Genomic DNA, 14432 nt, shown 5'->3' on the forward strand with positions numbered 1-14432 from the left:
ATATACATACATACACACATATACATATATATATATATATATACATATATATATACACATATATAAATATACACATATGTATATTCACACACACATATATGTACATATATGCATAAATTAATATAATGGATATAATAATTAATAATATAATTAGATATTAGGAGAATGTAAAAGTCCGACTTCTACCTTGTTTACTTCCATGATGAACTCCTTAAAGTTTTGTAATCAATCGAGAAACATCAAACAGCTAAAGTGTGCCAAACATGGATACGTGTGGAGAGAGTGTTTTGCATTTTTTTTCCCACCATGCATTGCAGGGGATTCGAATGGGTGTGATTTAGAATTATGTGCTGTGCTTGGACATTGTTTATAATATCCACAAAGTTCAGTGGCCAGGTTGTGTCATGTGTGTCGACTTGTTGGTGCTCGTTTATTTGGGCCATGAGTGGGAAAGGTTGTTTGGATGGGGTCTTACAGGTAAATGCTGTGCTGTGTACACTTAAATTACACCAGATGGCTACAGTTGTAGCAATTATACTGTCGGATATTTCAAATTCCTTAAACTCCTGGCGTCTCGCAGGCCAAAATGAATGTGCCAGCGGCGCCCGTGGGCCACAGTTTGGAGACCCCACCCCCAGGCCACTACTAATTTATATATTCCTCTCTTACACGCTCGCTCTTGCGTCTCCTGTCCTCTCCCTAGGTGGCTTAGTAATAAACACACGAGCTGTCCGTCTGGCAGGTCGAGGCCTACTTAACCAGGCGAGACCGCTGCTCTTTTCTAAGTCCCTTTCAAAGCCCCCCTTTGTCGGGCGACACACCACCATGTTAATGGCATGTACCGTAGAAATTGCGGCGGCCATGGCTATTAGCCGCGGCGCTAAAAAGTACAGAGGGGCGACGGCGGGGAGAGAAAGGAGAGAGGCTTCGGGCGCGCAAACCCCGCCGGCTTCAAATGCACACCATAATTGCATTGCCGTGAAGAGGGTTGAACACCCCCCTGCTCTCATCTCTCCATCGCGTTTCCCTCAACAACACCCGCCCTCCCCTTCCCCTCCTTTTTTGTGTGTGCGATTTGTCCCTTAAGCCGGCGTAACGTCTCGGCCGAGGCCGCAGAATGTGGAGAGCAAATTGGAGGCAGAGCGTGAACAATGGGACATGCATCACTACTGGGGTATCCGTCTCCTTTACTGGGAACTGTGGGAGGGGTCCGGGGTAAGAAAGTACTTTAGGGGGGGGGGAACTTGCATGATCAAATGAGACAAAAAGTGGTCCAGGGTAAGAAATTACTTTGGGGGGCGGGGGGGACTTGCACGATCCAATGAGATATAAAAAGAGGTCCGGGGTAAGAAAGTACTTTAGGGGGGGGTACTTGCACGATCAAATGAGACAAAAAGTGGTTTGGGGTAAGAAAGTACTTTAGGGGGGGGGGAACTTGCACGATCAAATGAGACAAAAAGTGGTCCGGGGTAAGAAAGTACTTTAGGGGGGGGAACTTGCACGATCAAATGAGACAAAAAGTGGTCCAGGGTAAGAAATTACTTTGGGGGGGGGGGGGGACGTGCACGATCCAATGAGATATAAAAAGAGGTCCGGGGTAAGAAAGTACTTTAGGGGGGGTACTTGCACGTTCCAATGAGACAAAAGGTGGTCCGGGGTAAGAAAGTACTTTAGGGGGGGTACTTGCACGATCCAATGAGACAAAAGGTGGTCCGGGGTAAGAAAGTACTTTGGGGGGGGGGAACTTGCACGATCAAATGAGACAAAAAGTGGTCCGGGGTAAGAAAGTACTTTAGGGGGGGGGGGAACTTGCACGATCAAATGAGACAAAAAGTGGTCCAGGGTAAGAAAGTACTTTAGGGGGGGAACTTGCACGATCCAATGAGACAAAAAGTGGTCCGGGGTAAGAAAGTACTTTGGGGGGGGGGGGGGGGGGGACGACACTTGCACGATCAAATGAGACAAAAAGTGATCCGGGGTAAGAAAGTACTTTGAGGGGGGGAAACTTGCATGATCAAATGAGACAAAAAGAGGTCCGGGGTAAGAAAGTACTTTAGGGGGGGGGGGGGGGGGTACTCGCACGATCAAATGAGACAAAAAAGTCTACCTTGGTAGAACGGAAACGTAAAAGTGGCGGCCATCATTTGGACGGAGTGAAAAAGATGAGGAAGCTCAGCTTTTCTTGTTTGATGCCTCAGGAGGCCTAATTAGATTTCTTTTTACCTCCCATTGTTTCAGCACGGTCTTCCCCTAATCCACTTTAAAGTGGAGACTGCTTTTATCCTTTTCAATCCCTTTTTTTTTTTTGTCTTGTTCTCTCATCGATGCTCCATCTCATTTTTTCCCCCCCTGGCAATAAACGTGAGTATTTGCACATATGAACGGCCATAAATGCAAATAAAAAACACAAATAGAAAACACTCCTTTTAGGTGGGCACAATATTCTCGTATTAGTGAAAACACCATTTTCAGAGCAAGTTGGGTTTTTTCCTGGTTATTTCAAAAAAAATAAAAAATAAAATGTAATCCTAGATCAAGTCAAAACAAAAATCTGAACAACAATATGATTTTAATCAACATTTTAAACACTTCCTAAAATCATTGTTTTCCCCTCAAAACTGGGCAGTGCGCCTTATAACCCGGTGCGCCTAATGTAAGTAATAATTCTGGTTGTGCTTACCAACCTCGAAGCAATTTTACTTGGTACATGGTGTAATGATAAGTATGACCAGTAGATGGCAGTCAAACATGAGAGATACGTGTAGACTGCGATATGATGGCAGTATGACCATTGGCGTTGTTAGGCCTGTTTTAGGAGGGCTCAAGCCCCCCTAAAATATTCTTAAGCCCCCCTAAATAATAATTATTTATTTATTTATTTTTTTTTACAAATACATGCCGACATACTCATTATAAAGTGGCCCGAATATGTGTTTAAATAAATCATCATATAACCTGTCATTATTCACTCAACCTTGTGTCTGCAATTGTAAATAATTTAGTTTTTAAGTTTTGTGTTTCTGGTAGAATCTTTATAAAGTAATATACATTAGCCTATTGTTAAAATAATGCAAAAAAACATCATTAAATATATTTGTTTTATTGTATTGTTACATTAATAGCTGTTGTATTATTATAGGATGGCTTGTTAAACATTTCATAGGATTTTCAGAGGGAGGAAAAACCAAGACATTTAACATAAAATGTAAAATGAATAAATACATAAAAAGAAAAAGAAAAAAAATGGTTAAAAGCCATCGTCCCGGGGAGCATTTCATTTCGTCCCGTGCATTTTTTTTTACCGTCCCCGAGATGACTGGACTACGTTAATCTCAAGCCCTGGAAGTTACATTTTATTGTTTGCATTATTTGTTTCAGCATTGCACTTTGAAGATGGTCCCTTAGCTCTATTCAGACTTCCATATATATTTAATTTCCTTAATGGCTTGCCATAATATATATATATATATATATATATATATATATATATATATATATATATATATATATATATATATATATATGAATATATCATATATAAGCCAAATTATCCCGATCCAGATATTACTTTAATTCAAGTAATTAAGTAATATTTCCAGGGCTTGAATTTACAACCATTTTAGTCACATATGTGCAACTTGAAAATATTTGGGAACAAACAATTGTTGTATTGTGAGTGAAAGTGGTGGCATTAGCCTCTATGTTGTGAATGAATAACATAGAGGCTAATGCCATCCTGTGCATCTCCTGGGGGCTAAGCCCACCCTGTCCTTAAAAGCTAGTGACGCCCCGGAGTATGACTCAAGTAAAAAAACACCAATATTTATATAGAACATTACACACGGCGCTCAAAAATCTGTCAAAATGTTTTAGGAGGACTTTGGTAAGCTACCAAGCCACACCGCTTGCTGTTCTCAAACTCTTCACTTTTCTTATGATAAAGTTGACTTGGGAATATTTAGGAGCAAGGAAATTTCACGACTGGATTTGTTGCATGCTATGACAGTTCCACGCTGGAAATCACTGAGAGCGGCCCATTCTTTCACAAATGTTTGTAGAAACACTAGTCATGCCTAAGTGCTTGATTTGATACACCAGGCCAAGTGATTAGGACACCTGGGGCCGTACTTATCAAGCTTCTTAGAATTACTCCTAAGAAGTCTGCTAAGAGTTGACTTAAGAGTAAATAAATTCTTCGCTGAAAGCTGCACTTAAAAGTTAGTTATCAAGCGTCTTACTCACACTTTCAGCGAAGTGTAGGACTGAATCTTAAGTGTCACACTCAGAGCTGAATTACGACATTACTATGTGCCGTAAACGCAATTTTAGGTGACGTCATTTCTGTGTCCATAGAAATTATCAATCACGGAAGGGAATCCGTTGTCTAAGAATAAAGAAATATCTTGGAAATATTGAAGTGGACAATGGGAGTGTATATTTTGACAATAAACTACAAAATAATACAAAACAAACTAGTCCCCGCCGGCACTCACGCTACCGCTCCCTCTCTTCTCTCGCCCACACACTCACTGACGTCACTCACCTCACGGCCACACACATACGCTACTGTCATAACATTTTCTTTCCAATTCATTAATTAGGCAACTCATTTGAAACTGGTGTGGGTGGCTCTATATATACTAGCCCACTGCAGACACATGCAGAAATCAACAAGGAATCGAAAAGTATTAAATCTGTGACAAAAATAATATCCGCTCTGTCTAAACGATACCGTTTGATCAGCTGCTCGTCATCAAAAAAAAAAAACATTGTTCCGTTCCCTGAACGTTGGCGCACGTCTCTCTCGCCTCAGTGCCATCCCCTGCTGGCAACTCCTAACCACTTAAGACACCTCTGAAGGTCTCTTAAATATCGTGGAGAGTAGGAGTGATTCTTAGACTTAAGAACGTTGATAAAAAGCTTTTATTCTTAAGTTTGAGAGTAGGACTAAATTTCTCAAATTCTCAGGACTTAAGTGTAAAATGGCACTCTAAGAAGCTTGATAAGTACGGCCCCTGATTCTCATCATTTGGATGGGTGGTTGAATACTTTTGGCAATGTAGTGTATATATACCGGTAAGTTTTAAGAAGGGACTAAAAAGCCACCTTTTTAGCACAGCTTGTATCTAATTTCTCTGCCTTCTTGTTTTTAAATACACTGTTTTATCCAGTGCTTTATTGCTATTTTTATCTATGTTTCTGTTTTATCTAATGTTTTTCATGTTTTTTCATTTTTATTTTCTATTATTTATTCTAACTTTCTATTTTTTATATATATATATATATATATATATATATATATATATATATATATATATATATATATATATATATATATATATATATATATATATACTTTGTAGCACTTTGAGATTTTAACAAATTTAATGTGCGTTACAAATGTAATTCATTATCCATTCATCCATTTTCTACCGCTTGTCCCTTTTGGGGTCGCGGGGGGTGCTGGAGCCTATCTCAGCTGCATTCGGGCGGAAGGCGGGGTACACCCTGGACAAGTCGCCACCTAAATCATTATTATTATTATATATTTTTATTATTATTATATATTAAAAAAGGCAGTTAAAAAAGTTCAAAGTTTTAGCAATCAAGAATATTTAAGTTGTTTTTATCCTTCTTTGTGTGGACATTGTTGATTGTCATGTCACGTACGGATGTACTTTGTATACGCCTTCTGCTGCTGCTCCACAGTAAGTCTTTGCTGTCGTCCAGCATTCTGCTTTTGTTTACTTTGTAGCCAGTTCAGTTCTGCCTAGCCTTCCCTAAGCTCCACTGCCTTTTCTGAGCGGCCCATCATCTGTTTTATCCAGTGCTTTCATGCTTTTATTTCTATTTTTATCTATGTTTCTGTTTTATCTAGTGTTTTTTATCTGTTTTTCATTTCTATTTTAATTTTCTATTATATATTCTAACTTTCTATTTTTAATTTTTTTCATGCTTTGTAGCACTTTGAGATTTTTTCATTATTATTATTATTATTATGTATGCACATAAAAAAAGCAGATCAAAATGATCTTAAGAGCCATTTGTTAGATAAAAAAGGCAGTTAAAAAGTGCAAAGTTTTATCAATCAAAGACTATTTAAGTTGTTTTTTTCCTTCTTTGTGTGGACATTTTTTGATTGTCATGTCATGTACAGATGTACTTTGTGGACGCCGTCTGCTGCTGCATTAGGGCGGAAGGCGGGGTACAGCCTGGACAAGTCGCCACCTAAATCATTATTATTATTATTATATATGCACACAAAAAGAGCAGATAAAAATGATTATAAGAGTAAAAAAGGCAGTTAAAAAAGTTCAAAGTTTTAGCAATCAGGACTATTTTAAGTTGTTTTTTATCCTTCTTTGAGTGGACATTTTTTGATTGTCATGTCATGTACGGATGTACTTTATGGACGCCTTCTGCTGCTGCTCCACAGCAAGTCTTTGCTATCGTCCAGCATTCTGCTTTTGTTTACTTTGTTCAGTTCTTCTTTTTGTGGACATTTTTGATTGTCATGTCCTGTACGGATGTACTTTGTGGACGCCGTCTGCTGCTGCTCCACAGCAAGTTTTTGCTGTCGTCCAGCATTCTGCTTTTGTTTACTTTGTTCAGTTCTTCTTTTTGTGGACATTTTTGATTGTCATGTCATGTACGGATGTACTTTGTGGACGCCGTCTGCTGCTGCTCCACAGCAAGTTTTTGCTGTCGTCCAGCATTCTGCTTTTGCTTACTTTGTTCAGTTCTTCTTTTTGTGGACATTTTTTGATTGTCATGTCATGTACGGATGCACTTTGTGGACGCCGTCTGCCGCTGCTCCACAGTAAGTCTTTGCAGTCGTCCAGCATTCTGCTTTTGTTTACTTTGTTCAGTTCTACATAGCCTTCCCTAAACTTCAACGCCTTTTCTTAGCGGCACTCGCCTTTTGTTTATTTTCGGTTTTAAGCTACAGATACCTTTTTTACCTGCACTCTGCCTCCCGCTGTCGTCTGCATACTGTCATCACCACAAACTGAGCTCTATATAGCACAGACACTCAACGACGGCACATTATTTGCGGATTATAATTACTGGTTTGCAAGAAATATTTTTAACCCATCCATTTTCTACCGCTTGTCCCAAATAGGTGAAATTAGATAATCTCTCAGGGCACACAGTGGTTGAAAAACACTGCTCTTAGCAGCAAAGTGGTCGGCCCTTTGGCTTGGTGGCTGTGCTTAGCTTCCTATAAGGGAGCTTATGCACCCCACAGTGTCTCCCCCTCCCCTCCCCTTATACTCCTGTAAAAAAAAGGGGTACCCACCCACCCGGCCCCCACATTACCAACTCACACACACAAAACACTTGCCTTGAAAAGAGCCACACACACACACTAACTTCTTTTGTGCTTGCTTCTTTCCCCAAACCATTGACTGGCCGACTTGCTGGCTGGCTGGCGGCGTTTAAGACCCTCCTCCGTCGCCGCGGACGTCCTCTTTTCCTCTTTTCTCCGCCATCCGTGGCCGCCGTGCCCTGCTGAGCAGGTGTGATAGAAAAGAAGCGGGGTCAATAGAGAGACGGACTGTCAGTGCATATGCTAGATGGGACACGCCCTCGCCTCGACGTTTGGAACACCATCTGCGGGCGTTCAATTCAAACTTGCAGAGTCAACAAAAAAAAAGTTTTTCTCTTAGTTGAGTTTATTTCGAACATGCATGCATACAACATGATACATCACACATGCATGCATACAACATGATGCATCACACATGCATGCATAAAACATGATGCATCACACATGCATGCATACAACATGATGCATCACACATGCATGCATACAACATGATACATCACACATGCATGCATACAACATGATGCATCACACATGCATGCATACAACATGATACATCACACATGCATGCATGCAACATGATACATCACACATGCATGCATACAACATGATACATCACACACGCATGCATGCAACATGATGCATCACACATGCATGCATGCAACATGATACATCACACATGCATGCATACAACATGGTGCATCACACATGCATGCATAAAACATGATGCATCACACATGCATGCATACAACATGATGCATCACACATGCATGCATACAACATGATGCATCACACATGCATGCATACAACATGATACATCACACATGCATGCATGCAACATGATACATCACACATGCATGCATACAACATGATACATCACACACGCATGCATGCAACATGATGCATCACACATGCATGCATGCAACATGATACATCACACATGCATGCATACAACATGGTGCATCACACATGCATGCATAAAACATGATGCATCACACATGCATGCATAAAACATGATACATCACACATGCATGCATACAACATGATACATCACACATGCATGCATACAACATGATGCATCACACATGCATGCATACAACATGATGCATCACACACGCATGCATACAACATGATGCATCACACATGCATGCATACAACATGATACATCACACATGCATGCATACAACATGATGCATCACACAAGCATGCATACAACATGATGCATCACACATGCATGCATACAACATGATACATCACACACGCATGCATACAACATGATGCATCACACATGCATGCATACAACATGATACATCACACATGCATGCATACAACATGATACATTTGGGCGGAAGGCGGGGTACACCATGGACAAGTAGCCACCTCATCGCAGGGCCAACACAGAGAGACAGACAACATCCACACTCACATTTAAAGGCAGTCTTTTAAAAATGTCAGCAAGATTCCTCATTTTGACGTTTTGCGGGCGAAATTGAAAACGTCGCGGCGGGCCGTAGTTTGGAGACCCCTGGTCCAGTATGTTCACTATCTCTTTTGGAGACCCCTGGTCCAGTATGTTCACTATCTCTTTTGGAGACCCCTGGTCCAGTATGTTCACTATCTCTTTTGGAGACCCCTGGTCCAGTATGTTCACTATCTTATTTAATGCCAACATTGTTCTTTGATTGCAATAGGAAACACACGTTTAATGTATAATAAGATTTGATGTTCAAATAAAGCCAGCAATGACATTTTTTTTGTGGTCCACTTTATTTTGAAAAGTATCGAAATACATGTTGGTACCGGTACTGGTACCGGGACAACCCTACGTTACATGTATACTGTGTATATGTACACAATTTATCCTTTTTTTTTTTAACGTAATTTTTTTATATACATGTTACAGGTTATATATCTTTTATTATTGAATGTATCAAATGTGAGGAATATTTAATGGACCATAATGGAAACAAGCCTTTTGGCTTTTTGTGCCGTCCATTTGCCTTTTTTTTTTTTTTTTTTTTTTTTACATCTCATTGTGCAACATGTGAATGTTTTTTTAATTTATTTTTTATTTTATTTTAAACAACATAAAAAAAGACACAAGATACACTTACCATTAGTGCATCAACCCAAGAAAACCCTCCCTCCCCCATTCACACTCATTTACACAAAAGGGGCTGTCTCTTTCTGATATTAAAAAAAAAACTTCTGGTTCCTACAATATAGAATAATACAGTCTGCAAGGGATACAGTCTTTAGAGCACACATGATTGTGTGTGGTGCTGGTCCAATAACATCTTCATTAATTACTATTTTTTATGTAATTGTTTTTATATTGCTTTACTTTCAAACAAAACAAACAAAGGACCTTAGCTTCACCAGACCGGGTTGTCAATGAAATCAGATCGTTCAAAAGGGTTCTTAAAACCAGATCCAGGTCAGATTACGTCCAGATGGGGCTCAGCAACACACACCTTCACCCATGTACACCAAAAACCAGGGAACACAACAGGTTGCATGCAATCCACAAACAAAAATACATTTTCAAATGAAGCACCCATGTACAGTCCAGGGGCCGTACTTATCAAGCTTCTTAGAGTGCCATTTTACACTTAAGTCCTGAGAATTTGCGAAATTTAGTCCTACTCTCAAACTTAAGAATAAAAGCTTTTTATCAACGTTCTTAAGTCTAAGAATCACTCCTACTCTCCACGATATTTAAGAGACCTTCAGAGGTGTCTTAAGTGGTTAGGAGTTGCCAGCAGGGGATGGCACTGAGGCGAGAGAGACGTGCGCGAACGTTCAGGGAACGGAACAATGTTTTTGTTTTTTTTGATGACGAGCAGCTGATCAAACGGTATCGTTTAGACAGAGCGGATATTATTTTTGTCACAGATTTAATACTTTTCGATTCCTTGTTGATTTCTGCATGTGGCTGCAGTGGGCTAGTATATATAGAGCCACCCACACCAGTTTCAAATTAGTTGCCTAATTAATGAATTGGAAAGAAAATGTTATGAGAGTAGCGTATGTGTGTGGCCGTGAGGTGAGTGACGTCAGTGAGTGTGTGGGCGAGAGAAGAGAGGGAGCGGTAGCGTGAGTGCCGGCGGGGACTAGTTTGTTTTGTATTATTTTGTAGTTTATTGTCAAAATATACACTCCCATTGTCCACTTCAATATTTCCAAGATATTTCTTTATTCTTAGACAACGGATTCCCTTCCGTGATTGGTCATTTCTATGGACACAGAAATGACGTCACCTAAAATTGCGTTTACGGCACATAGTAATGTCGTAATTCAGCTCTGAGTGTGACACTTAAGATTCAGTCCTACACTTCGCTGAAAGTGTGAGTAAGACGCTTGATAACTAACTTTTAAGTGCAGCTTTCAGCGAAGAATTTATTTACTCTTAAGTCAACTCTTAGCAGACTTCTTAGGAGTAATTCTAAGAAGCTTGATAAGTACGGCCCCAGATCCCATCCGAGTGGAACTCAGCAACACATACCTTCATTTATGTACACTTAAAATAGGGAATACAACAACAGATTGCATATCATATATAAACAAAATTACATTTTCAAAATAAGCCTTTGAGGACTTGCCATCTTTTTTTATGTTTTTTGGCATCATTATCGTTTTCAACCATATAATTTTCTATAGTTAAAAAATACTGAATTAATCTTTTAAAGAAAGAAATACTAAGTGAATATCTGTTTTTGGCCTTAAAAATAAACCTTTTACCGAGTACTATAATTAAATTGACTAAATCACGACTGTCAATGAACTCTCCTAAAATAACAGAAACCACATCAAGCTTCATAAACAAACCAATCTTTCAACACATTTTTTCAACTTCCACCCAAAACGAAGACACAATATGACAATACCATCCCATTTGCCTTTTTAAAGCATTACACGGATTCAATTATTTAAGATGTCAATAAACTTATCAATCAATCACTGACTACCACAATTTATTTTTCTTTTTTTTCTTAAAAAGTCAGAAAGTTGACTTTAGTTTTGTGTCTTGTCTTATCTGCTTTTTTTCCCTACGAAATTCAACAACTGAATGAACCTCCGCCAAGTCTAGTGACGACATCATCTTTCCAGGGGTCGTATATTGTTATTGGGATATACAATTACTAATATCAGGGCATCGTTTTGGTCCATATCGCACAGTAGGGTTGGACGGTTTACCGGTACTAGTAAAGTATCGCGATACGAAATCAAAATCGGTACTTCATGAATTGAAAATGTTGCTGACCGAAAGGGTTTAGGCTGAAGTTGAACACTTTAACAAGAAACTAAACAATTTGCCCATATTATAGCCACACCGGAGTATAAGCCGCAGGTATGTACGTTGAATTATAAACATACAAAACACAACAGAAGTCATCATTACGGACTTACTGGCTGTGGAAGCTGGCTCTCCAATCAGCTAAACCAACTCACCAACATCAGCATCAAGGAGGGTGACTCCCTCATTACAGACAAAATGGAGGTAGCTAGCAGACTTAACATCTTTTTCACCAGCATAGCCGCAACTCTTGTCAACAAGCTGTCCCACCACTCTGGTCGCTTTGGTGTAGAACACATTAAAGCCTTCTACAGAAAGCTAGGAGTGTCCAACGATGGTTTCAAATTAGAAATGGTCACAGCTGATGAGGTGTTTAAAAAATTGAGCGCGCTCCACCCTAACAAGGCCACCGGCCTTGATAATATTCCCTCCAGATTCCTCAGGGACTCTGCCTCCATCATTGCCCCGATCATCACGCACATAATAAACCTATCAATTACACAAGGCCAAGTACCAAAAGATTTTAAGATAGCAAGAGTAACTCCCCTCTTTAAAAAAGGAAGCAAATCGGAACCTGGCAACTACCGACCTGTTTCTATTCTCAGCTCCATTTCGAAAGTAATGGAGAAAATAGTTTATGAACAGGTCGATAGTTACCTTGCCACTAATAAACTCATGTACAAATTCCAATCCGGCTTCAGAACTAACCACTCCACTGACACATGCCTTCTCTATCTGAGCGACCACATCAAACATGAGGTGGACGCGGGCAAATACTGCGACATGGTCATGCTGGACCTTCAGAAGGCCTTTGACACCGTTAACCACGCTATACTGTTGGATGAGCTCAGAGCAATCGGATTTAACAAAACCTCATGGAGCTGGATGCAATCTTACTTGGAGGGGAGGGAGCAGGTGGTAGAGGTGAACGGCACCGTGTCCCCCCCCCCCCCCCCCCGCCCCCCTCTCGGTGAGCTGTGGAATCCCCCAAGGCAGTATATTGGGACCTTTACTGTTCCTAATATACATAAACGACATGTCATCAGCATGCGACTGTGAATTGTTTTTGTTTGCGGATGACTCTGCCTTGCAAGGACAAGTCACAGGTGGAGAAAATCCTCAGTGCTGAGCTCTGTAGAACTTGCACCTGGCTCGCTGACAACAAGCTATCCATACACTTGGGTAAAACAGAATCCATCCTGTTTGGGTCCCACATCAAACTTAAGAAAGTCAATGACTTCACCATAAAAGTGGGTGACATTGTTATCACCAGGAAAGATGAGGTCACCTACCTAGGTTCCATTCTAGAGGCTAATCTTTCCTGTGATAAAATGGCAACCAAGGTAATCAGAAAGGTTAACCAACGAGCGAGATTTCTCTACAGAATCTCCTCTCTGGTCAACAAAAGCACCATGAGGATTCTGGCGGGAACTCTCGTTCAACCCTTTTTCCATTACGCGTGCACCTCCTGGTACCCTAGCACCTCCAAAACCCTCAAATCTAAACTCCAAACATCTCAGAACAAGCTAGTTAGGTTACTTCTAGACCTCCACCCCAGATCCCACCTCACTCATACCCACTTCTCCAAAGTGGGCTGGCTCAAGGTGGAGGACAGAGTTAAACAACTTGCACTGAGCCTAGTCTATAAAATCCGCTACACCTCCCTGATACCGAAGTACATGTCAAACTACGTCCTTAACGTAAATGACCGCCATAACCACAACTACACGGGGAGCTCCACTAACCACGTTAAACCCAGATTCCGAACTAACAAAGGTCTTAACTCATTCTCTTTCTAAGCCACATCAATGTGGAATGCACTCCCAACAGGTATAAAAGAAAGGGCATCTCTATCCTCCTTCAAAACCGCAATAAAAGTTCACCTCCAGGCAGCTACAACCCTAAACTAACACCCTCCCCGGATTGCTAATAATCAATTGTAAACAATCAAATGCAGATACTTTTTCTTATGCCTTCTGATCACTCTCTCTCTCTCTCGCTCTCTCTCTCTATGTCCACTACTTGCTGTCCATATCCTACCCCCCCCCCTCCACACCCCTGATTGTAAATAATGTAAATAATTCAATGTGATTATCTTGTGTGATGACTGTATTATGATGATAGTATACATCAGGGGTCACCAACCTTTTTGAAACCAAGAGCCACTTTTTGGGTAGTGATTAATGCGAAGGGCTACCAGTTTGATACACACTTAAATAAATTGCCAGAAATAGCCAATTTGCTCAATTTACCTTTAACTCTATGTTATTATTAATAATTAATGATATTTACACTTAATTGAACGGTTTAAAAGAGGAGAAAACACGAAAAAAAAAAAAAAAAATTGAAACATAGTTTATCTTCAATTTCGACTCTCTAAAATTCAAAATTCAACCGAAAAAAAGAAGAGAAAAACTAGCTAACTCGAATCTTTTTGAAAAAATTTAAAAAATAATTTATGGAACATCATTACTAATTTTTCCTGATTAAAATTAATTTTAGAATTTTGATGACATGTTTTAAATAGGTTAAAATCCAATCTGCACTTTGTTAGAATATATAACAAATTGGACCAAGCTATATTTCTAACAAAGACAAATCATTATTTCTTCTAGATTTTCCAGAACAAACATTTTAAAAGAAATTCAAAAAACTTTGAAATAAGATTAAAATTTGATTCTACAGATTTTCTAGATTGTCCAGAATAATTTTTTTGAATTTTAATGATAATAGGTTTGAAGAAGTATTTCACAAATATTCTTCGTCGAAAAAACAGAAGCTAATATGAAGAATTAAATTAAAATGTAT

General features: G+C 39.6%; 1 protein-coding gene and 1 long non-coding RNA gene across 4 annotated transcripts in view; one reads left to right on the plus strand and one right to left on the minus strand.

Annotated features, from left to right (window-relative positions):
* LOC133665181 (uncharacterized) overlaps positions 1 to 14432 on the minus strand; it is a 429445-nt gene that overhangs the window by 414027 nt on the left and 986 nt on the right. For both annotated transcript variants that reach the window (XR_009828711.1, XR_009828710.1), the window contains exon 2: positions 7375 to 7512. This is a non-coding gene — a long non-coding RNA (uncharacterized LOC133665181). The remainder of the gene's footprint in view (positions 1 to 7374; positions 7513 to 14432) is intronic.
* rnf220a (ring finger protein 220a) overlaps positions 1 to 14432 on the plus strand; it is a 390449-nt gene that overhangs the window by 85564 nt on the left and 290453 nt on the right. The window lies entirely within an intron of this gene.

Source organism: Entelurus aequoreus, linkage group LG14, assembly GCF_033978785.1.
Source record: "Entelurus aequoreus isolate RoL-2023_Sb linkage group LG14, RoL_Eaeq_v1.1, whole genome shotgun sequence".
Lineage (NCBI taxonomy): Eukaryota > Metazoa > Chordata > Actinopteri > Syngnathiformes > Syngnathidae > Entelurus > Entelurus aequoreus.